General features: G+C 48.2%; 1 protein-coding gene across 1 annotated transcript in view; it reads right to left on the bottom strand.

Annotated features, from left to right (window-relative positions):
• The window catches only part of AHRR (aryl hydrocarbon receptor repressor), a gene marked incomplete at both ends in the record, with an annotated part of 81,577 nt that overhangs the window by 17,602 nt on the left and 40,250 nt on the right, over positions 1-23,725 (bottom strand). The window lies entirely within an intron of this gene.

Raw genomic sequence — 23,725 nt, 5'->3', positions numbered from 1 at the left:
TCCATCTATCCATCCTATCTACCTATCATCTGTCCATCATATATATAATCTGTCTCTATCTCTATCTATCTGTCTATATCTACCATCTAAATGTTGTGGTTTGGATCTGGAATTACCCTCAAAAGCTCCTGTGTAGAACACAGGGTCCCCAGTGCAGCAATGTCCAGAGGTGGGGTTTTTAGATAATGATTGGACCACGAGGACTCTGACCTCATCAGTAGATTAATCCATCAAATGGGTTAATTTGGTGGATTAATTCCTTGACAGCTGAATGGATTACTGGGAGGAGGAATGTAGCTAGGCTATGTCCTGAAGAGTCTGTCTTCTTTCTAGCCCCCTCTCTTTCCTTCTCTGCTTTTGGCTGCCATGAGATGATCAGTTTACCCCTCCATCCCCTCCCTCCACACCCTCCTCCCTCCACACCCTCCTCTCTCTACCTTTCCTCCCTCCATCCCCTCCCTCCATCCCCTCCTCCATCCCCTCCTCACTCCCTCCTCCCTCCATCCCCTCCCTCCACACCCTCCTCTCTCCACCTCTCCTCCCTCCATCCCCTCCCTTCATGCCCTCCTCATCCCTCCCTCCATCCCCTCCCCCATCCCCTCCTCCCTCCAAGCCCTCCCTCCACACCCTCCTTTCTCCACCTCTCCTCCCTCCATCCCCTCCTCCTTCCACATCCCCCTCCCTCCATGTCCTCCTCTCTCCGTGCCCTCTACTGCAATGTTTTTGCCTTGGATCCAGTTGACCATGGACTGAACCTCTGAAACTGAGACCCAAAGTGACTCTTTCCTTCTCTAAATTGTTCTTGTTGGTGTTTGGTCACAAAAAGCTGGTTAATCTATCACCTATCTGTCTGTCATCTATCCAGCCATCATACCTATCTGATGTATCATCTTCCTGTCTATCATCTGTTTAATCATCATCTAGCAACCAATCATATATCTTTACCTGTCCATCTTCTATCATCTATCCATCCATCACATCACCTGTCTATCTTCTCTATTATTTATTTGTCATCTTGCTACCTGTCTCTTTACCCATCATAAACCTGTCTATTCTCCATCTACCAATCAATCTATCATCCACCTCTATCTCTATCCAGCCATCCAGCCATCCCATATATCCATCCATCATCTCTGTCACAATTGCCTGAAGAGCTCTGAGGAACCTCACGAGTGAGGGTCATGCCAAGTGGTGGAAGAGCCTTTGCATCTCAAGTCACCAAGAAGGTGGAATGGTCATGACTCACTCCTCAGGCAGTGCAGAATCTGGGATGAGGAGATTCAGTAACCTGGACAGCAACATTCATAAACGTTTCTGTTTTTATCTTGGGAACACAGAAATTCAGTGGCCGTAACTTCCATGAAGTCTGTGGTGATGGCAGTGCATCGTGACACTCACTCCCCTTAGTTCTTGAACACACTCGGTGCTTTCTTCACTTTTTTTAACTTTGCCAATTTGCTAAGTGATAAAATACTTTACCATAAAAGTTTTCATTTCTTTGATTGCTAATGAGATTGAAAAACTTTTCATATATCCAATGGCAACCTGCATTTCTTCTTTGATAATTTGCCAATGTGAGTCATGTGCTAATTTCTTCATTAAGATTTTTTCATATCAATTTCCAAGAGGTTGTGAACACTGGTATTGAAGACTTCTAGGTTTCCCAGGATAAGGGCTGCACCTAAATCCAAATCCCCACTCACTCTGGAAGATGGTGGAGAAGGACAGCAGCACTGCACAGACTGTGCCCTGGTCATGATGGGGACAGAGAGGGCGGCATCTTTTACATCCCAGCCAAACAGAGAAGCCAACACCAAATTACAGAAAGCTGAAACAGTTGCCACAAAGGAAAAGGTGTAGAACCTTCCACAAGAAAGTACAGAAAAAGGAGTCAACTAAAGCCAATGAGGAGAAAAGTAAAAATTTAAATTAAAAAAAATCAATGGAAGCAGTTCACAACAGTAAAAAAAAAAAAAAAAAAAAAAAAAAAAAAAAAAAAAAAACAGATAGCCAGGCATGGTGGCGCATGCTTGTAATCCCCGCACTTGGGAGGCAGAGACAGGAGGATCACACAGGTTCGAAGCCAGCCACGCGCGCTGGCTTAGGAGACCCTGTTTCCAAATAAAAATGTAAAAATAGGTCTGGGAGTGTAGCCCGGATGTAGAAGGGCTTCCAGAAAAAAACAAAACAAAACAAAAAAAACAGAGATCATTAACAAGGTCAATTTTTTTTCTTTACAATTTTTAAAAAAGTGATAAACCACCAGTGGAGAATGGTGGATTATACCTGTAATTCCAGTACTTCAAAAGCTGAGATAGAAGGATTGCTAGTTGGCTGCCAGCCTCAGAAGCTTAGCAAGGCATTCAGAAACTTAGTGCAAATCCAGTTTCAAAATACAAATAATAAAATAAGGCTGGAGGTGTAGCTCAGAGGTAGAATGTTCCTGGGTTCAATCCCCAGTGACACACACACACACACACACACACACACACACACACACCAAAAATATTCCTCAATAAAAATACAAATTGACCACAGAGCTGTAGTTATTGGGACAAGGCACAAGATTAATCCAACAGGCAAAGGAGGGTCAGACAGATATGCTGGGATGATGATCAGCTGCACAGAAAAAATGAGCCTCAATTCCTGTTCTGCTCCATGTACAAACGTTGATTCAAGATGCATGATAAACCCAAACATCAGCCCAGAACCACAGAGCCTCTTCATGAGGTTGGGGCAAGCAGATTTGGATGGCACAGAAAATCTTGACTGGGAAAAAGTAGACACAGCACACTGACAAAGGACTTTTTCCAGAATATATAAAGAACTTCTACAATCAACAATAAGAAGATGAGCAGTGTAATTTTAAAAACTGTACAAAACATGTGAATGTACAAAAGGTGACACTTTACAAAAATGAAACAGAAATGCCCAATATACACATGAAAACGTGCTCAGGACCATTTGTCATCAAGAAAATGACCAATACCACAAAGAGACAGCCTCAGGAGGGAGGAAGTACTCATAAACTACTCATCAAATAAAGGACTAAAACCCAGAATATACAAGGAACTCAGAAAACTCAACAGCAATCAAAGTCAACCACTAAGCCGAGCATGAAAGGGGGGAGGGAGGAGACGGGGCGGGAACTGGGCAGGGGCTAATGGGTGATATGTACATGTATGTCCACACAAGTTTTTTACCCCAATATGATGTATGAATATAATACACCAGTAAAAATTTAAAAAAGAAAAGTCAACAGCAAAAAAACAAGTAATCCAGTTTAAAAATGGGCAAATGATCGAAATAGACACTGCTCAAAGAAAACATAGTGGCAGAAACCTATAACCCCAGTATTTGAGAGGCTAAAAAATGGAGATTATAGGTTCAAGGCCAGCCTCAGCAACTTAGTGAGAATGTCCCTAAATTCTATCCCCAGTACTCCTCCTCCCACCCACACACATGTGCATGTGCGCACACCCACAGACATGCAAATGGCTAACAGGTATATGAGACAAAGCTTAATATCATTAATCATCAAGGAAATGCAAGTCAGAACCACAATGAGATATCACCTCCTCCCAGTTAGAACGGCTCTTATCAAAAAGACAAAAGAAAAAGAATACTGGCAAGGACGTGGAGTAATGGGAGCTCGTACATTGGTGGGAATGAACTTTGGTGCAGTCACAGAAAACAGAATGGAGGATCCTCAAAACACTGAAAATACAAAATACAATCCCACTCCTGGGGGGTATCCAAAGGAAACGAACCAGCATCAGAGCAGTGTTCACAATGGCCAAGCCATGGACGCAACCTCAGAGCCCGTCGTCTGATGAATGGACAAGAAAATGTGGTGTGTGTACACATGGGATATTGCTCAGCCGCCCACAGGAGCCTGCCATTCACATCAGCATGGATGGAACTGGACGACATTGTTTTGAGTGAAATAAGCCAGGCACCGAAAGACACATACCACATGTTCTCATTTGTGAAAACTAAAAAGTCTTGCTTTCAGAGAATGAAAAAAGCAGAGAGAATGACAGTAGCTGGAGGTTGGGAGGGCAAGGGGGAGAAGAGAGCAAGGTTGGCTAGTTGGTACCAAAGCATGGTCACACTAATATAGTTATTATATATGTTATAAAACTCCAGGGAAGAGGAGTTCAAATGTTCCCAACACAAAAAAAAAAGATAAATGTTTAAAGAGATAGAAATGTTTGTTACCTTAATTCAATCAATGCACATTGTATTGGTGTATCACGTTATCACACTGGACCCCATAACATGTACAATTGTTATATGTCAATAAAACCCCCATTATTAGTATTTACTCAAGTATGTCTGAACAAGGATGTTCACAGCAGCCAATTCTAATAACTGAAAGCTGGAAACAAGCCTGGTGTGGTGGCGCACACCTGTAATCCCAGTACTTTGGGATGCTGAGACAGAAGGATCACAGGTTGGACTCAGTGACTTAGACTCTCAACAATCTAGTGAGACCCTGTTTCAAATTTTTTAAAAAAATAATAAAAATAAATAGGACTGGGGTGTAGCTCAGAGGTAGACTGATACATACTGCTGGTCACTCATAAACATGGATGGATTTCAAAAACAAAAGGAAACCACACACAAACACATATGTTCCTAGCTGGGTGTTGTGGCACATGCCTGTAATCCTAGTGGTTGGGAGACGGACACTGGAGGATCACAGGTTCAAAGACAGCCTCAGCAATTTAGTGAGGCTCTCAGCAGCCCAGTGAAACCCTGTTTCCAAATAAGAAATAAAATTGGTCTGGGGAATGTAGCTTGGAGGTAGAATGCTTCTGGGTTCAATTCTCAGTACCACAAAAACAAACAAAAGTATATGCTTCTTTGAATATTGATATAAATATGCTAAACAAAATATTAACTAACTCCAATTTCAAATTGGAAAACAATACACCTATGACCAAATATATTTATTCCAGGAATACAAGGTTAGTTTAATATTGGGAAGTCCATAAATATTCCTAAGGTAGCAATTTACTTAAATAGGGAAACATTCGAAGTGTTTCCAGAAAGATCAAGAAACCAGACAAGGCACCAGGGTGTACCAGCTGGACAAGTGTGCTGCCCACCATGGTTTCCCACACAGCCTTTAGCCAGGATGCACATCAGCGACCTCTCTTCTGTCAGCAGCTACCTTCACCCTGTGGTGGGAGAGCTGGGTGGACAGGACAGACAATGGGCCCCAAAGCCTGCGGCAGCCTCCACAGTCCGTAAAGAAGACATTTTCTGGCTGCTGTTCTGCAGTGCAGGACACCTATTAGAGGCACCAAATGGTGCCATCGGAATGAGGGATTGATGGGGCAGAAAACTGGGAAAAGTGTCAAACTACCTCTCTTTGCAGACACTATCATAGTTTATTTGGAAAACCCTGGAGAACCAACAGTGAAATAACCCACCTAAAAGAATCAGTGAGAAATGAGCAAAGTTATACAGATATATATAACCTCTATATACTGAAAAATGACTCAAAGCATTGATTATATTTGAGCAAAAGAAAAGAGCCGTAGTTTGTGTCAGACCCTCTCCAGCCACTGACTTCCTGGCTCTTCTCACACAAGACTGACCTGTGGTCATTACAGAAATGTCTGGAGACCGACTGCAGACCAGATGACCCAGCATCACAAGGCTGCCCTTATTGAGTGAGCTTATGTGCATATGGCAATTTTGACGTGCTGGCCCACTGCCATCATAGTGACAAAATACCTAAGGTGACCAGCTTTGAGGAGGAAAGGTGTACTTTGACTCAGCTGGGTCCATTGTTCCTGGGCCAGTGTTCAGGCAGAGCATCCTGGGAGAAGGGCAAGATGGAGCAAAGGTGTCACCTCATGGGGACTGGGAAGCAGAGAGAAGGAAGAAAAGAAGAATAGAAGGGACCAGGGGCAAGGCTCACACCCAGGACACACCCCAGTGACCAGCTCCTCCCACGAGGCCTCCACCACCTTCCAACAGCACCGCCAACTAGGACCACGTCTTTAGCACCTGAACCTTTGGGGGATGTTCCAGATCTAAGCCACAGCAACTGCTAAGCATGGCACCAGCCTCTAGGAGCTCTCAAGTTCATGTAAGTGTAGAAAATAAGTATGCAATGATGGCAACAAACCCCCACGAAAATAAAAGCTAGCTGAGGGGACCATATTGCTCAACATCCCAGCACACTGATACTTCTGCAGTGACCTCGGGTGAGTCTTGGATGTGATAGACAGCAAGTCAGTGATCTGGGGAGGTCCTGACACAAGCCCTGGCACAGATGAAAATCTGTAGGTATGAAAGGTGCCCCGTCACCTGGGGTCAGAGCCGGGCTTCCTGAATGGTATCCTGGGAAGACATTCATTATTGTAGCTTCTGATTAGTTCGTGTAATAAAAGCTGACTAATCCCTTATCCAGGGATTGTCTGGAGGAAGATGACTTCTTCCTCCTTCATACACTGAGTTACTCCACGCACAAGAGGTGTCCCTGAGCAGGGGAGCACCTCCTCGCTGACGGCCCGTACTGCTGGAGCAGCCGGTCACCGCTAGCACTTGGCCAGGTCTCTCCTTGAGCTGTATCCATCAAGTTTGGGCTCCAGAATCTTTCACGCCTGTCTACCCGGCTTCCCATAATTTCCCAAGCCTGCTGCCTTGTGTAGCTAGCTGGTCTATTTTATGTTTCTTAAAGGTTTCCCAAATTTGCTTCTAAAAACCAGATTTCTGCCTTCCCTCGGGTTTGAGATTCTTTCTGCTCTTCCTTCTAGCACAATGATGACTTTGTTCAGATAACACTGTACTTCAACGTCTCCATTCCAGGCTCCCACGCAGAACAATTTGGACATGGAGGCAGAGGCAGAGAAGGCTGGTGGCAGAATCTCTACTTCCTGATCCAGATGCCCCAGGATGCACCCCTCCTCATTTCTGCAGGAAATGCAAGAGAGGCTGTACAGAAAACAGGACACTTTCAGAAACAGTGGTGAGCCCCATGGTCAGGTGGAGACCCCAACCACAGTGAGCGCCCCTTGCACGCAGCGCCACTCACCCAAGCCAGGCAGGGCGGGTCTACACTCAGGAGGCTCCCCAGGCAGGGGCTTGTTGGGCTTCCTCCCTACTTCTTTTTCCCAGCTAACTGTGGTAGACTTTCTGCCTCCTTGTTAAATGCAGAAAGACACCCAGTTTCCAAGCACTCTCTTTTCTTTTTTCATATTCTTTTCTTTTTCCTCCTCCTCCTCCTCCTCTCCTCCTCCTCCTCCTCCTCCTCCTCCTCCTCCTCCTCCTCCTCCTCCTCCTCCTCCTCCTCCTCCTTCTTCTTTTTTGGTGGTACTGGGGCTCTTGGAAACCCTTCTACCTCCAGACTACACTCCCAGACCTATTTTATATTTTTATTTAGAAACACGGTCTCTTAAGCCAGCGAGGCTGGCTTCGAACCTGCGCGAGCCTCCTGTCTCCACCTCCCAAGCGCGGGGATTACAAGCGTGTGCCACCACAGCCGGCATCCGAGCACTTTTTTTGTTGCTGGGTGTCATAGGTGTGTGAGCTGGGTCCACTCCAGGGCCCAGGTCCTTCCAGAGGATCCTGTTCACATTTGATAACCTGCAGGAGGGTTATAGTGCTTCCTTCTGGAGGCAGATCTGCACCAGTACGAGCAGCGGAACAGGTGGGTGTGGGAAGCCTCCTCTCAGGTCTATCCCAGGGGATAGAGGCTCACTGGAGGCCATGAGGGCCTGAGCCAGCCAGAGAGTGAGTGGAGAATACCCAGACTCCTGCCCCGCTGCAGAGGTCTCTAGCCCCAACCCAAGACCTTCTCTCCAACCTGTTCCAACCCAGAGAACTTTTCTTTGGCGGGCTTTTCTAAAGTGCCTTTAGTTGCAACACTGAGGCTCAGACTTCTGCCACTCACATCAGTGACCAAGGCGAAACATACTTAATGACAGCTTTTTCTTGACTTTTAAAGTTGATAAAATACACACAACATATAACCATGTTCAGGGGTACAGTTCCGTGGAGTTGAGCACATTCACAGCACTGTGCAGCCATAACCAGCCACCTTGAGACTCTCCATCCTCCCAACAGGAGCCCGCAGCCCCTGAACACCAGGCCCACCGCGCCCAGCCCCAGCACCTCCGGGGCCCTCATGTGAGGGCAGCAGTGTGGGCCTGTCCTCTGTGGCTGGCTCACTCACCTGACACTGTCCTCAAGATCTGTCTGGACACATGTCAGAATGTCCTTCCTTCTGCTCTCAGCCTGGCCTGGCAGCCCCGTTCTACACCGCTTCTGAGTTCCACCTTTTCAGATCCCACATCTAAGTGGGATCGTGCAGTAGTTTTCTTTCTCTGCCTGGCTGATTTTACTAAGCATAATGTCCTCCAGTTCCATCTACGTTGCTGCAAGTGACAGGGTTTAACCCTTTTCATGGCTGAGTAACATTCCATGTGTATGTGGGTACACTTTCTTCATCTCTATCAGCGGGTGTACACTTAGGCTATTTCTATTTTGCCTGCTGTGAACAGTGCTGCATTACACATGGGGGTGCAGGTGTCTCTTCAACCACCGAACTACAGAGGCCCCGAGGCTGGCATGCAGGCTGCACCTACCTCCCACCTCAGGGCCCGCAGACCCCGCTCTGGAGCGTGGGTTGTGAAAGAGAACCAGGGAACAGGCGGGCAAGTGGGCAGGGGTGTGAGAGGGACCTCCTGGAGCTCGAGGCCGCTCCTGGGCTGAGGGCCGGGAAGGTGTGTGTGTGTAGGCCGGGATGAGCTGGCGCTCAGCACCTGGCTGCTCCGAGCTCTGCTGCGCTCTCCCCACCGCTTCTCCCAGTTCAGCGGCTGCCACATACGATGGTGTTCTACTAATAATAGTTCAAAGACCAAAGACATTTTCAAGGCTTGAGTATATAAAATGTCTTCTTAAAAAAGATTTTATGAGATTAGTCACAAGCAAAAACAATCTTAATTTTAACTCACGAGGCAGAAATTTTTTTAAAGACCATAAAATGCCATTTGTGGAATCGTATGGATTCAATATCAGATTGACTTTCTGGTCCAAAATCGTCATGCCAAATACTTTTACACATGTGGGACCATCTCTCAAATATGCATCGTGAACGTTTGTTTGTTTTCTTTCCCTCTCTTTTTAATCCTACAAGAGACTTTTTTAACATGGTACATGGAAAATGAGGTCACTTTTCCAAATGGAAAAAGGAATTGGCTCTAAAGTCAAGGCTGCGCTTTTTTAAGGAGAAAAAAAATCACATCGATTACTAAAAGTCACATGCAGCACCTGCCACCTAGGACAGTGGTTAGTGCAGGGGGGGTCAGCAGCCAAGCTGCCCCTGAGCTCTTCCCCCACTGGCCCTCTGCAGGGAGCAGGACTGTACTTAGAGGAGCTGGGGCTTCCTTTAACAAACTCTGAATATCCTGATTTCTTCCAGTCCCATGGCAGAAAAATAGCCAGCAAGTACTTCAAAGATTATTTTTGTCAAGGTCACACAGAGGAAAAAAAGAGGGAAAAAGAAACAAGTCTAAACAGCCCTTCTGGGGGCCCTCCTTGGCATGAGGGGAAGTTGGGAGCCTGCCTCTCCCCTGAGAGCTGTCGCCACAGCAACCAGCAGCAACAGGCAAGCCAGTCACGCGAGCGGGCGGCACTGGCCGGCGTCGGGCAGCTGGCTCAGCCTCCTGGAGCCAGATCACTCGCGGGGCCGCCACATGGGGTTTGCGTGCGTGCAAGCAGTGTTCTTGTTGGGGAGCGGAACAACTGGCTGTTTATAGATCCCACAAACAGTAAACTCAGCCTTGAATTTCTTCCATGAAGAAACTCCAGCTACAGCCCTTGAAAACAGCTCCCAAGAACTCTGGGCTCTCTGTGGCCACATAGGTGTGGGCCAGCCCAGCCCTGCGTCCGCTCCCTCTGGCAGCTCACCTGCCTCAGGCTCTCCTCCAGGTGAGCACCCAGGAGCAGGGCTGCCGGACACAGAGTCAGGCCTGATGGCAGGCATGAGCCAGACCAACAGTGACAGGGCTGGGCCACTAATGCCCTCCTTGCTGACAGGCAGTCACTCGAAACCCTGGAGTGGCAGGACCCCCAGCGTAAGGTCCAGACGGAGAGTCCCCCTGTATACACAGCCCTGAACAAATAAGTCACCCTCTCACCTCGGTTTCCTCACCACAACAGCAGCCCTGAGTGTGCCCAGCCGAGCAGGCGTGGGACAGGTATTGGTCATGATCAAAACCAGAATTTGAGCTCTGTGCTGGACAGGATGGGGACTCGACACTGAGAGCTGCCCTGTCTTCACAACTGTTCTCTGAACACAGACCTCTCCAGGTGAGATCAGTCTGGAAGAGCCCAGATACAGCTCGACAAGACAGAGGGTCTTGATGATAACCAGGTCCCTCTCGCAGGGCTGCAGCAGGTTGGAGGGCCACATCCCACTGACCCTGAAATCCAGGCCACCTCTCCAGGTGTGTCCTGGACAGCCAGCCTCAGCCTCAAAGGCATTCTGGATCGCATTTGCCCCAACAGCTTCCAGGCCTCTGCTGCCTGAGATCACTCCCCCAGGAGAGCCAGAGGGCCTTCTGCTGCAGCCAGGAGCACCCAGGAAAGGGAGGCTTGAGCTAACTGAACATGGCAGGGGGTCCTTCTGCCTCCTCGCAGTGTGCTGGGCCTGGGCTGCTGGGGGCTGGGGGCTGCTCCACTGTGGCACAGGCTGGTGTGGTCCCTGTGGGGCCAGTCACAGGTGTCCAGCTGTTGAGGGTCACTTTCCAGTCCCCTGGGAGCCCACATAGTCCAGTGCCGAGGCAGAAGTTCCTCCAAATGGCCAGCCCTTCTCGAGTTAATTATAGCACTACAGGGTGACCTGCTGCGTTTCGTCAGTGTCCACAGACAAAAGCAGCGTCAAGTGTAGTGATCAGATGGACACAGCATAGGTGCATGAGGCACAGCCCAGCCCACCTGCCCTGTCCACAGCAGGCCACCTGCAGTCACCCGCACGCCAGGAACCCAGGGCCCAGCAAGGCAAGGGCCTGGGCATAGAGCAGAGACCAAGTGACCACCACTGACTCTCAAGGCTAACAGTGGACAATAGGAGAATGGATGGTGGACAGGTCTAAGGTGGACAGTCAGAGGGCTGTTGATAGATGGCCAATGGCTAGTGGTGGACAGTCAGGACAGATGATGGACAGTCAGGTTGATGGTAGGCAGTCAAGGCTTCTGATGCATAGTCAGGGGCTGATGGTGGTAGATGGAGGTGGCCAGAGGCTTATTATGGACAGCCAGGGGTTTGATCCTGGGTGGCCAGGGGCTAAGGGTGGACATTCAGGCTGGTGATAGGTGGTCAGGGGTTGCTGATTGTTGATGGAGAGTCCTGAAGGTCTAAGCCCCACACCAGGAACCCAGGTCTGCACCTGGGGTGTTGGGGTCTGTGTTTCTAGGGCCCCTGGAGAGGGCTACCTGATGCCTGAGCCTGCTCTCTGACCAATTCTGCTCCTCCAAGACAGGCTGCAGACTTGGTCCCACCTCCTGGTCTGGGGCTTCCTGCACAGAGAAACCCATTGTATTGCTGTGGGCCGTGAGCACTGTGCCGATTGTTCTGAAATGCTTCTGATGTGGCTTTCCTCTCAGGGTTGACAGATATAAGTGAGCAATCAGAGGTTCCACCAGGGAGGAAGGGCACTGGCCCTGTGGCTGGCCTGTGAGTGGACATGGCCAGCCTGTGAGGCACAGGGTGTCCTGGGCCTGCTGAGGAGTGCCGCTGCCCCGTCATGTGCTGGCAAGGCTGTGCCACTTTACCATCCCCTGCCCTGCTGGTAGAGTGCACAGCTCCACCCAGATGGTGAGCAGGCCCTGCCCTGGAGCAGGACATGGGAAGGGCATATTCTAAGCCTGCCCATAGTGAGGGCATCCCCAGAATGAAGCAGGGAGCAGGCTCAGGTGTCATAGAGTCCCCTCCAGGCCTCCCAGAAACACAGACTCCAAACACTCCTAGCTGCAGGCCTGGGTTCCTGGCTATGGGGCTTTGTCCCTGACCTCCACCTTTAAAAATTCAGGGATAAGAGGGGTGATGGGATGCCCTCTCTCCACCCAGAGGCTCACCCACCCTTCCCAAAGCCCAAGGGCACCAGGCCCAGGAGGTGGCAGAAGCCGGTCTCCTGCCTTTGACCCAGCTAGAAAGGCAGACCTTTATACCCAGGGCCCCTGTCCCAGCCTCAGCCTTGAGGGGTCTCTACCCTGCTTCTGGGCTGTGAGGACCCTCCTGGTCCTGATGGCTCTGCTCTGCCTGCCTGGGACAGTTCCTACGGCACCCCTTTTCTGCACCCTGGAGCCCAGTGTGCTTGCTGTGATGGCCCTGGGGCTTATGCCTCTTCTCACCCCTGAGCTGCAGAAGCACCCAGCCTCCTCCTGCATTCAGGACCCGTAGAGCGCTCAGCACAGGAAGCAGAGGTGGGAGTGGGGCCTCCCCACACCCACCTACATCCCCAACCACTCCACCTCTTCCCAATCACCAGCAAGAGGACGCACACAGCACGTGGCCAGATGTCAGTCCAGCTCGTGGGCTCCAGGCAACTTCCTGTCCTGTGCCTTCCCAGCCGGGAAGGTGAGTTTCTAGGTCTCAGTTCCTGGAACTCCTCAGGAACATGTGGTGGGTTTTCCTGACACTGCTGTGGAGCAGCAGCTCCTGACTGCTGGGCTCCCAGACTTGCAGGGCTTTTCTCATGGCATCCACGAGGCCCTGTATGGGTGATGCCAGGCAGCTGTGTTAGCGGAGACCATCCTGTCCAGCAACTGGCAGGCTCCTTTCAGGGAACTGGAGAAAGTCCCTTCGTCTGGGCGTGACTCAGCAAATCATCCTGCTTGCACCCTACCCCACCCCCATAGGGCTTTTACTACCCTAATTCCAGGGCTGGCAGAGGGATCACCAGCAAATCTGTGGCCCCAGGGCCACTTGTCTTCACTAGCTCTGCTCGGTTAAATGCAGATGAGGCTGCTGGTATGAGCCTCTGGGTGAAGTGAAGCTAGGCCCTCAGGAGGGGGTAGGGACCCCAGGGTCTTCCTGGGCCGGGGATGGAGGAGACTGAGGGCTGTGGCTGGGGTGGGGCTTAGGGGGTAGTGTCCAGGAAAAAACTTCCACTTTCTGCTCTTGCTCTTCCCAAGGGCCTGGGGACTGTCCCCACCTGGCAGGCTCAGAGACACAGAAGCTGGGGTCCAGGGGTGAACCCCAGGGGTGGGGGAGCTGGTGCCACTGAGCTGCCACCCTGGCACTCATCTTCCCATGCAAAGTTAGAGACGTAGGGGCCCCCAGCATGCCGGCTCCTTCCCGAGGCCCTCTGCAGCCTCTCCAGAGGTGGCCTCACTGTGAAGGCCAGCTGCCCCTCTGGCACCCTCCAGCAGACCAGAGCACGCTGCCATAAGAACCCTGCCTGGTGCCCTAGGACAGAAACACAGGAACCCCAAGTGCAGGGCAGCGTGGGGCCAGAGCAATGAGCCGGACAAGCGTAACTGTAGGTAACTATTCCTAAAGAGACAGGGAGATATTAACAGAGTAAGAACAAGAAATGCAATGGACAGACCCTGCGATGCTGGACAGGAAGCAAGCTCTCTGCCAGCAGGTGGTGGGAAGGTCCCTGGCAGAGCCCAAGGGGAAGGAGGGCAGGCATGTGGGCAGTGGCCAGGGCTAGAAAATAACACCAGCCTTGAAAATAAGAACCAAGACAGATGAGGCACTGAGACTCTGGAATTTAAGAGGAAAGGTAGAAAGAACTTGGAGCACCAAGCCAGGATTAGACTGAAGATACCTCATGGTGGGACCTAAGAATACCGAAGCCAAAGGGAAAAGTTACAGAAACCGCCAGGGGGAGAGAACGACGCAAATGGATGGGGAGGTGTCAGAGACTCCTCTGAGACACAGGCACTCAAACGATGGGGTGAGGTTTCTGAAAAGTGGAGGAGAGACTTTACACTTTAAATTCTACATGCAGCTGGGCGTGGTGGCACACGCTTGTAATCCCCGCGTTTGGGAGGCGGAGACAGGAGGATCGCGCAGGTTCGAAGCCAGCCACGCTGGCTTAAGAGACCTTCTTTCCAAAATTAAAAAAGTATAAAATAGGTCTGGGAGTATAGCCCAGAGGTAGAAGGGCTTCCAGGAACCCCAGTATCACACACACACACACAAAAAAAATAATAATAATAAATAAATAAATAAATAAATTCTACATGCAGCTAAATTATTATCCAAACGTGAGGCATACAGTATTCTCCAGTGTGCAGCAAGACTCTGGAGGATTCCAGGGGAGAGAAGCCACTCCAGGTGAGCACAGAAAAGCTGCACAGAATGGGGAAGATGCCAGGCAACAAGGGACGGGACAGGTCTGGGCAGCAATCTCAGCTCCTGATGAGAGGGCCCACGAAGGGCTGTGGCACCCCTAAATCTGCCGTGTTGGTATCCTGGACATGCCATCCTCTGCCAGGGCCCCTGTCTACTGGGCACGCACGCTGTTCAGGCTGGTGACCCAGTCTCTCCTCCTGGTGGGACCTTGGACTCTAGGTCCCACCTGTCTCTTCTGTGTCCCGGACCTGCTGGAGAAGCCCATCCGCTTCCTGAATCCACACCCTCATCCCACGGGAGGGCGCGGGCACATGAGCTGCCCATGGAAATCACAGGCCTTTCCTTGAAGCCCTCTGGTTCCTGATCTTTGGCTCTTGGGAGCAGTTAGGACCCACTTGTCCCTGAGGAAGAGAAATTTCAGAGATCCTCCAGGGACCTTTCTGTCAGAGACTTAGCTCTGGAAGGCTCCAGGAGGCATCTGAACCTGGAGCTCCAATGGAACAGCATCTCAGGGGCTGGCGAGGGTCCCGATTCCCTCTAGACCCTCTTCCTGTCAAATATTTACTCCTAGAAAGACTTCTCCTTTCTTATGGAAGGACCCGCCACCCTCCACCCAATCTTCCACCAGAGTTCTTGGTCTTAATCTCAGCTTTTCCCTGTGGAGCTACTTGAGTCTCTGAACCCTCCTAGCGGCTCCCCACTTCCACCCTATCCTCGCCCCACCTCCCCACGTCCCTGTGGGTCCTGGCAATGGCTGTTCTTCTTTCCATTCTGTTCTGCGCAGCTTTGTTCCTCCAGCTGGAAAAGCTGCGGGCTGCTTTTCCACCAGCCTCCTTCCCCAGACACTTGGTCAATGCTCAGTCAGCACTGGGCAGCATGGGAGCCTCCATGTCAGAGCCTCCTGCCTTTCTAGGCAGTGGGACTCCGCAGAGCTGCCTGGAGGTGGGCGGGTCAGTGCCCCAGAAGGGGGAAGCGCCTGGGCTCAGTCCAGTGCTCCATCCACTTCCCGCTGGGTCAGGGCCCTACCCAGCTGCCATACCCTCCCACGCTGGGCAGGACAGCAGGGCCCATGGGGCTAACAATGCCTACCTTTTCAGCAGTATTTGAGCTGGGCTCCAAGTGCCTGTGTTGTCTCTTGGGCCTGTGGGTCCCTTATGTTGACTTGAGGCTGATCTGCATCCAGGCTCTGGTGCCCACAGCTGCCAAGCCTGATGACACCAGGGCCTGTCTCCTGGTGATGCTCCCTGATGTGCGGCCCTCACCGGCACCATCACCTGGCCCTGGGCAGCTGAGGGGAGGGGCCCCGCTGACCCGCATAGCTGCCTACAGGGCTGTGGCCGGTGGGCGCATCCTGTTGCAGCCCTGGGCAGCCAGCCTCCTCTTCGGGCAGGCAACTTGGCGCCCTTCACCTTTGGGCCTTGGCTGGGCTCCGCTCTGTCTGTGTGTAAAATGCCTAGAGGAAATCCTCTGTGGCTGCTGGTCAAGAGAAGGGGTGTCCCCAGTGTCCAGCCCAGGCCTCCATGCCCTCCCATCAGTCTGGCCTCCATGACTGTGGGCCCCAAAGCAGGCACGAACTGACACCAGCCCAGCCTCTCCAAGGACTCTGAGCCTTGAGTCCTCAAAGCTATGCTGTGGCCCGGGGCTCCAGCACAGACCACTGCCCCCAGGGGGCACCCATTCAGTCCTGGGCTCTGACAGCCCCACATCCTGGCAGCTCCAGAGCGTGCGCAGCCTTCCAGGGCCCAGCACGGATCTCTGGTTTGGAGAAGGTCCTGCAAGGCCAGCCCTCTCACCCTGCCTCCCCCAGAGTCCCCTGGGGGAGGCTCCAGCAAGGGCAGGTCTGGGCCTTCTCACTGGGGTGTGATAGAGCAACCTGGTGCCTCAGTCTCCCTATCTGTTAATATGTGATGGCAGTGTGCTCCCTGCAGGACTCTGGGAGTCCTGTGGGTCCTGACTGGCACCTGGCACAGTCAGCAAAGGGTTTCAGCTCCAACCCTTCATATGGATTTGAGGCTGCCTCTGCCCATCCTGAGCTTTTCTAACCTGTGCTGTCTGTCCTACACAGGAAGTAATGGGTCAGGATAGCTCTGCTGGCTGGCTATGTTCCCCAGATTCATATCCATGGGATCTGTAGATGTGCCCTTCTCCTCTGAGGGACCTGCTTCCAATCATACCCACCTCTGAGCACATCTGCCTCAGAGCATGATGTCTGTGGGGACGTTGTTATTTGTTTTTTTGTGTGGTAACAGGGATTGAGCCCAAGGCATTTTACTTAGAGCTATACCCCTAGCCCTATTTTATTTATTTATTTTTATTTTGGAAGGAGGATCTTGCTAAATTGCTGAGAGCCTCACTAAGTGGCTGAGGCTGTTTCTGAACCGTGATCTTTTTGACTCAGCCTCCCTAGTACTTGGATTGCAGGTGTGTGCCACCACATCTTGTTCTGATGTTAAATACAAACTATACCAGGAGGAAAAAGAGATGTTGGCATAAAAAGTTTAAGAAAAAAATGGCTGAACATTTTCCAAATTTGGTTAAAGACCTAAGAAACCAGAGAGAACATCAGACATGACAAATACTGGGCAATATAATAGGATATTTTCTTACATTCCTTAAAATATGTCTGATTATTGAAAGCAAAAATTATATTGACTGGAGGATTTTATGTATGTAGATATAATGATATGACAAACATTAGGGAAGGGGGCAAAAGTATATATATTATAACCCTTAGATAACTCTTTTTTGTTTTTTTCGGGTCTGGAGATGGAACCCAGGGGCATTTGACCTCCGAGCTACACCCCCTGCCCTATTTTTTTTATTATTCTTTATTTTGAAATAGTATCTCACTAAGTTGCAGAGGACCTCACTAAGTAGCTGGGGCTGTCTATGAACCACAATCCTCCAGTCTCAGCCTCCCGAATGCTGGGATTACAAGCGTGCGCCACCATGCTCAGCTCTTAGATAACTCTTAAAATAATAAAATATACATCCAAAAGCCAATAGGTAAATGAAAATAGAATACTAACAAATACTCCCACAATCAGAAAAAGAAAAGAAATTATGAAATAAGGAAATAAAAATAAAATGGTAGACTTAAGTTCAGTAGTATAATGGAACTCTAACAAAATTGTTCTGAACACAGCAATTAAAAAATAATCAAACTGGGCCGGGCGTGGTGGCGCACGCTTGTAATCCCCGCGCTTGGGAGGCAGAGACAGGAGGATCGCGCAGGTTCGAAGCCAGCCGCGCGCGCTGGCTTATGAGACCCTGTTTCCAAATAAAAAAAAAGTATAAAAAATAGGTCTGGGAGTGTAGCCCGGAGGTAGAAGGGCTTCCAGGAACCCCAGTACCACCAAAAAAAAAAAAAAAAAAAAAAAATCAAACTGGCCGGGCGTGGTGGTGCACACTTGTAATCCCCGCACTTGGGAGGCGGAGACAGGAGGATCACGCTGGTTCGGAGCCAGCCTTGCTGGCTTAAGAGACCCTGTTTCCACATAAAAAGTAAAAAAATAGGTCTGGGAGTATAGCCCGTGGGAGTGTATCCTGGAGATAGAAGGGCGTCCAGGAACCCCAGTACCACCACCAAAAAAAAAAAATAATAATAATAATAATAATAATAATAATCAAACTGGATTTAAAAAAAACGCCTAACTATATACTGCCAATAAGAAATGTACTTTAAACATAATGATATAGATGGTTTAAAAATAAAAATAGAGCAAGATATGCCAATCAAACATTAATTGAAAGAAATATGGAGTGGCTATATTAGTACCAAAGTAAACATCAGAATAAGAAAAACTACCAGACCTACAACAGAATTCCAAAATATATTCAGCAAAAACTGAAAGAGCCAAGAGGAAAAATATAAAGCCCCACTATTATACTTGACAATATCAACAGTCCTCTCTCAAGTTGGGAGTAGACAAAAAATCAATAGGGTACAAAAGACTTGAACACTATCAACCAACTTGATGTGGTCAATCTTTATAGAACATCTCACCCAAAGACAGCAGAATACCCCTTTTTCCCAAACCATATGTAACACTCAATAAGATAAAACTATGTCTTGGACCATAAAATCACCCTTAACAAATTTAAAATCATAAAAATCATTAAAATTACGTTCTCTAACTGTAATGGAATTAAACTATAATTCAGTAACATGAAGATACCTAGAAAATCTCCAAAAATTTGTAAATTAAGCAGTATCCTTCAAATAATCCATGAGTAGAAGATAGTGCTCCAAGAAAATTAGAAGTATTTTAAAATGCTAAGTAAAAATGAAAATACTATATATCAAAATTTGCATGATGCTGTTAAAGGCATGCTTAGGAGAAATTGTATAGCAGTAAATGCATATCCTATAGATTAAGAATGATGTAAAATGTCTCCTTCCAAGAAAGGACATATGTTTTCTCTAATATGCCCAAACTAGGGAGTATTAGGAATACCAGAGGGACTCGATAATGGAGCCTTCTTCATGGAGGAGCTACATTTGAATATGTGTAAAAGTATGAATGAAGCATGGTTAACCTGGACATGCATTGTTGGAGAGGGTGAGGGGAACTGGGGGGTTGGAGAGGGCACAAAGCACAGTCTGAATGTATGCCATTTTCAATATGATCCACATAAAAATTAAAAGATAAAAAGGCTCTTTCCTGTTCTAGCATCTGCACTGTCTGCAATGACGCCTCCTCTTTTGTTCCATTGCTAATCTGAATCTTTTTTTCTTGGTCAATTTTGTTGGAGGTTTATCAGTCTTTTTTTTCCAAAGAAGCAGCTATTGGTTCCATTGAGTGTTTTTATTTCATTGAACAAGAAAAAATGAAACGAGATACAAAGAGACATCACTACAGAAACTACAGACATCAGGAGATGAATGTAGGAATATCATGAAAAACTGTGTATCCACAGATTCATAAGATGGATGAAATGGAGCAATTCCTAGAAGAAATATAAACTAGTAAAATTCACACAAAATAAATTCAAGCTGCTCAGGGTGGTACATGCTTGTAATCCCAGTACATGGGATGCTGAGACAGGAGGGCTGCAGGTTCAAAGACAGCCTCAGCAATTTAGCAAGACTGTCAGCAACCTAGTGAGACCCTGTATCAAAACAGAAAATTTAAGACGTGGAAAGAGGCTATAGTTAAGAGGTAGAATGTCCCTGGGTTCAATTCTTAGTACCAAAAAAGAAAAAAAGAAAAGAAAATTCGACACCTTTTAAGTTAAATTCATAGTTTAAAAATCTTCTAACAAAGAAAACTCCTAGACCTGATGCTTTTAACTTGTGAATACTATAAACATTTCAGGAGGAAATAACACCAATTCCATACAATCTCATCCAGAAAATAGAAGAGAATAACTTCAACTAACTTTGTAAAGTAAGCATTTCCATGACACCAAAATCAAATAGATATTACATGAAAACTACAAAAGTATTTCTCATGAGCACAGACACAAAAATTTCCTCAATTAGCAAACTGAATCTAGCAACTATAAATGAGCTCAATGGCAGTAATGTAAGATTGGTTTAATAGTTAAAAATTAGTCTAATTCAGAACCTCAACAGACTAAAGAAGAAAATTCACAATCAGCTCAATTCAAAAATGCATACAAAGCATTTTTATAAAATTTAAGATGTATTCATAATAATAACTTTCAGAAAACAAGGAAAAGAAGAAAAAATTCTTAATCTAAGGCATGCACAAAAGTAAAACAAAAACAAACTAAGCTGTTATCATATTTAATGTTAAACAAATGAAGTTTTCCCCCTAAGATCAGGGGCAAGGTAAAGATGCCATCTTCATCATTCCTGTTCTTCACTGTGCTGGAAGCATAAGAGGAGCCATGTGGCAGGAGACACAAGGCACACCAATGGGAAAAGTAGGTACACCAATCGGAAAAGTAGGTACACCAGTAGGAAAAGTAGGTACACCAATCAGAAAAGTAGGTACACCAGTAGGAAAAGTAGGTACACCAATCGGAAAAGTAGGTACACCAATTGGAAAAGTACGTACACCAGTCGGAAAAGTAGGTACACCAATTGGAAAAGTAGGTACACCAGTCAGAAAAGTAGGTACACCAATCGGGAAAGTAGGTACACCAGCCGGAAAAGTAGGTACAGCTGTCTCCCTCAGACAATATGATAACCTACATAAGAAAATCCTCAGATTCTGTAAAAATGGCTCCAAGAACCACTATGAACTTATCAGTCATAGGACACAACAAGGCAGACCTAGAGAAATAACTTGTATTTCTGTATATTAGCAGTATACAACCAAAAAAAAATTTTGTGTGTGTGTGGTACTGGGGTTTCTGGAAGCCCTTCTACCTCCAGGCTATACTCCCAGACCTATTTTTTATATTTTTATTTGGAAACAGTGTCTCTTAAGCCAGCACGGCTGGCTTCAAACCTGCATAATCCTCTTATCTCCGCCTCCCAAGCGCGGGGATTACAAGCGTGTGCCACCACGCCCGGCTACAACCAAAAATTTTAAAAGTCCCATTTTTAGCAATAACAAAGCCACAAAATACTAACATAATTCTAACATAAACACGCAGGTTCTGTGTGCTAAAAACTACAAAGTGCTGGTGGCTGCCAGGTGTGCAGCTTCGTGATGTAGCATGTTCCTAGTATGTGTGAGGCCCTGGCTTCCATCCCTAGTGCCAAAACCAACCAACCAAACAAACAAACAAAAAACAAACAAACAAACAAACAAAACACAACACTCACCAAAGTAATCAGAGAACTCAGTAAATGTAGAGATGCACCATGCCCAGGGCCAGAGTCAGTATCATAAAGGGGGTCAATTCTCCCCAAATTGACTGACTGACTTTATTTAACAATCCTCAAAATTCCAACAGAATTTTCTATAGATATCAACAAGCTGGGAGGCTGAGACAGGAGGATCACAGGTTCAAGGACACTCATAGCAAGTAGTGAGATTCATCAACCTAGTGAGACCTTGTTTCCAAATAAGAAATAAAAAATTAAAAAATCAGGTTGGGGGTGGAGCTCAAAGGTAGAATTTCTCTGATTTCAATCCCCAATACCACAATAAATAAATAAATAAATAAATAAATAAATAAATAAATTTATGTGGAAAGACAAAGGAACTAGAATAGGCAAGACAACTTTGAAATATAACAAAATAGGAAGATTCACATTACCTGATGATGAAACTAATTCTACTTATTTTTATTTTGCTTATTTCTACAGTAGGCAGTGTGGTATTGGTGCAAGGTCAGCCATAAACAGAATACAGACTATGTAAAATGTAAAACCATAAACTCTGAAAGAAAACAAAAGAATCTTAGTAACCTTAGATTAGGTAGAGTTCTGAGATATGATACTGAAATCAAGATCTATAAAAAAAGAAGCTTGAAAATTGGACTTCTTCGAAATCCAATATTCTCGTCATCACTCAGACAAGGTTTCCCTGCTGGGCTGGGCATGGGGGAGTGCATGAAAGCCTGGAGGGTGGCACACTCCCTCAGGAGCATGAGCAGGAGTGGGTATTCAAGAGAGAAGGCGGGTCAGACACCTCACATGCTCTGGGCTATATGCATGCCTATGTGTTTTACAGTTTAGTATAGAAGTTTAAAAAGGACTTTATCATTATTGATTTTGAGAGAATATAAGAAAAAGGATCTAGGTAGGGTGGCACACACCTGTAATTCCAGTACTTAGGATGCTGAGACAGGAAGATCACAGGTTTGAGGCCAGCCTCAGTGACTTTGTGAAACCCTGTTTCAAACTAAAAAATCAATTGGGCTCTGGGATCTACTTCACAGGTAGAACGCCCTGGGTTCAATTCCCAGTACAAAAAAAAAAAAGAGTGAGAAAGAAAAGGAAAGAGGAAAGAGGAAAGAGGAAAGAGGAAGGAAGGAAGGAAGGAAGGAAGGAAGGAAGGAAGGAAGGAAGGGGAAAGAGCAAACAGCCTCAGTTATCCTTCACCAAGAACAAAATTTGCACTGGCCCAAGTATCTTGGCTATGATTTTATTAGCAGTGATAGAACAATTGCAAAGAAAACTGCTTATTAACACTTAAGAATCTGCTTTCCGACATATGGTAAGTGATGAAGTCTAGATAGATCCCCTCCCCTGAAGCACAGCACTCCTCGAAGGGAACCATCAGCCTGTGGTGCTCCTGGCTGGGGCTCTGGAGCAGGCGTTCAAGGTGAGCATGGCCATGTTCTACATGGGGGTGCTCCAGACACCCACGAATATCATCAGATCCCAAACCCCTCAGCAGAGGCCAGACACCTTGGAGAAGCCAACCCCCCAAGTCCCAGACTCTCCCCTTCCAGGGCCCCCGGGGGCTGCTGAAAGCTGAAGGACTTGATGTGATTGATGCCAAGTGGATCACTTAATCCATGGTCCACACCACCACTGATCTTCCTTTGTCCACACTACTCTTGATCCACACCACCCTTGATCCACGACATCCTTGATCCTCGACACCCTTGGTCCACGCCACCCTTGATCCTCCACACCACCCTTGATCCTCCACACCACCCTTGGTCCACGCCACCCTTGGTCCACGCCACCCTTGATCCTCGACACCCTTGATCCTCCACACCACCCTTGATCCTCGACACCCTTGGTCCTCGACACCCTTGATCCTCCACACCACCCTTGATCCTCCACACCACCCTTGGTCCACGCCACCCTTGGTCCACGCCACCCTTGATCCTCGACACCCTTGATCCTCGACACCCTTGATCCTCGACACCCTTGGTCCTCGACACCCTTGATCCACGCCACCCTTGATCCACGCCACCCTTGATCCTCAACACCCTTGATCCTCGACACCCTTGGTCCTCGACACCCTTGATCCACGCCACCCTTGATCCACGCCACCCTTGATCCTCGACACCCTTGATCCTCGACACCCTTGGTCCACGCCACCCTTGATCCACGCGACCCTTGATCCACGCCACCCTTGGTCCACGACACCCTTGATCCACGCGACCCTTGATCCTCAACACCCTTGATCCTCGACACCCTTGGTCCTCGACACCCTTGATCCACGCCACCCTTGATCCACGCCACCCTTGATCCACGCCACCCTTGGTCCACGCCACCCTTGGTCCTCGACACCCTTGATCCACGCCACCCTTGATCCTTGACACCCTTGATCCACACCACCCTTGATCCACACCACCACTGACCCATGCCACCCTCCGATGCACAGCAGATGGAACAGGAAGCTGCTGGAGTGTAAAGGGTTGCATCAAGGGAGGCCATGACTGAGCCACAGGACACAAAGAAAGGGAGTCAGGTCAGTTCAGCGGAGCCTGGCGAGTGAGTCCATGGGCCAGGATGCTGCTGGCTGGGCCTTGGGGCTGCCCGTGCTCTCCTCCATGGAGGACCCCTGTGGAACC

The sequence above is a fragment of the Muscardinus avellanarius genome (genome assembly GCF_963383645.1).
Source record: "Muscardinus avellanarius genome assembly, chromosome: 1".
In the NCBI taxonomy this organism is placed as follows: domain Eukaryota; kingdom Metazoa; phylum Chordata; class Mammalia; order Rodentia; family Gliridae; genus Muscardinus; species Muscardinus avellanarius.
Note: the sequence above shows the minus strand (reverse complement) of the source record. Positions and strands in the feature narration are given on the sequence as shown.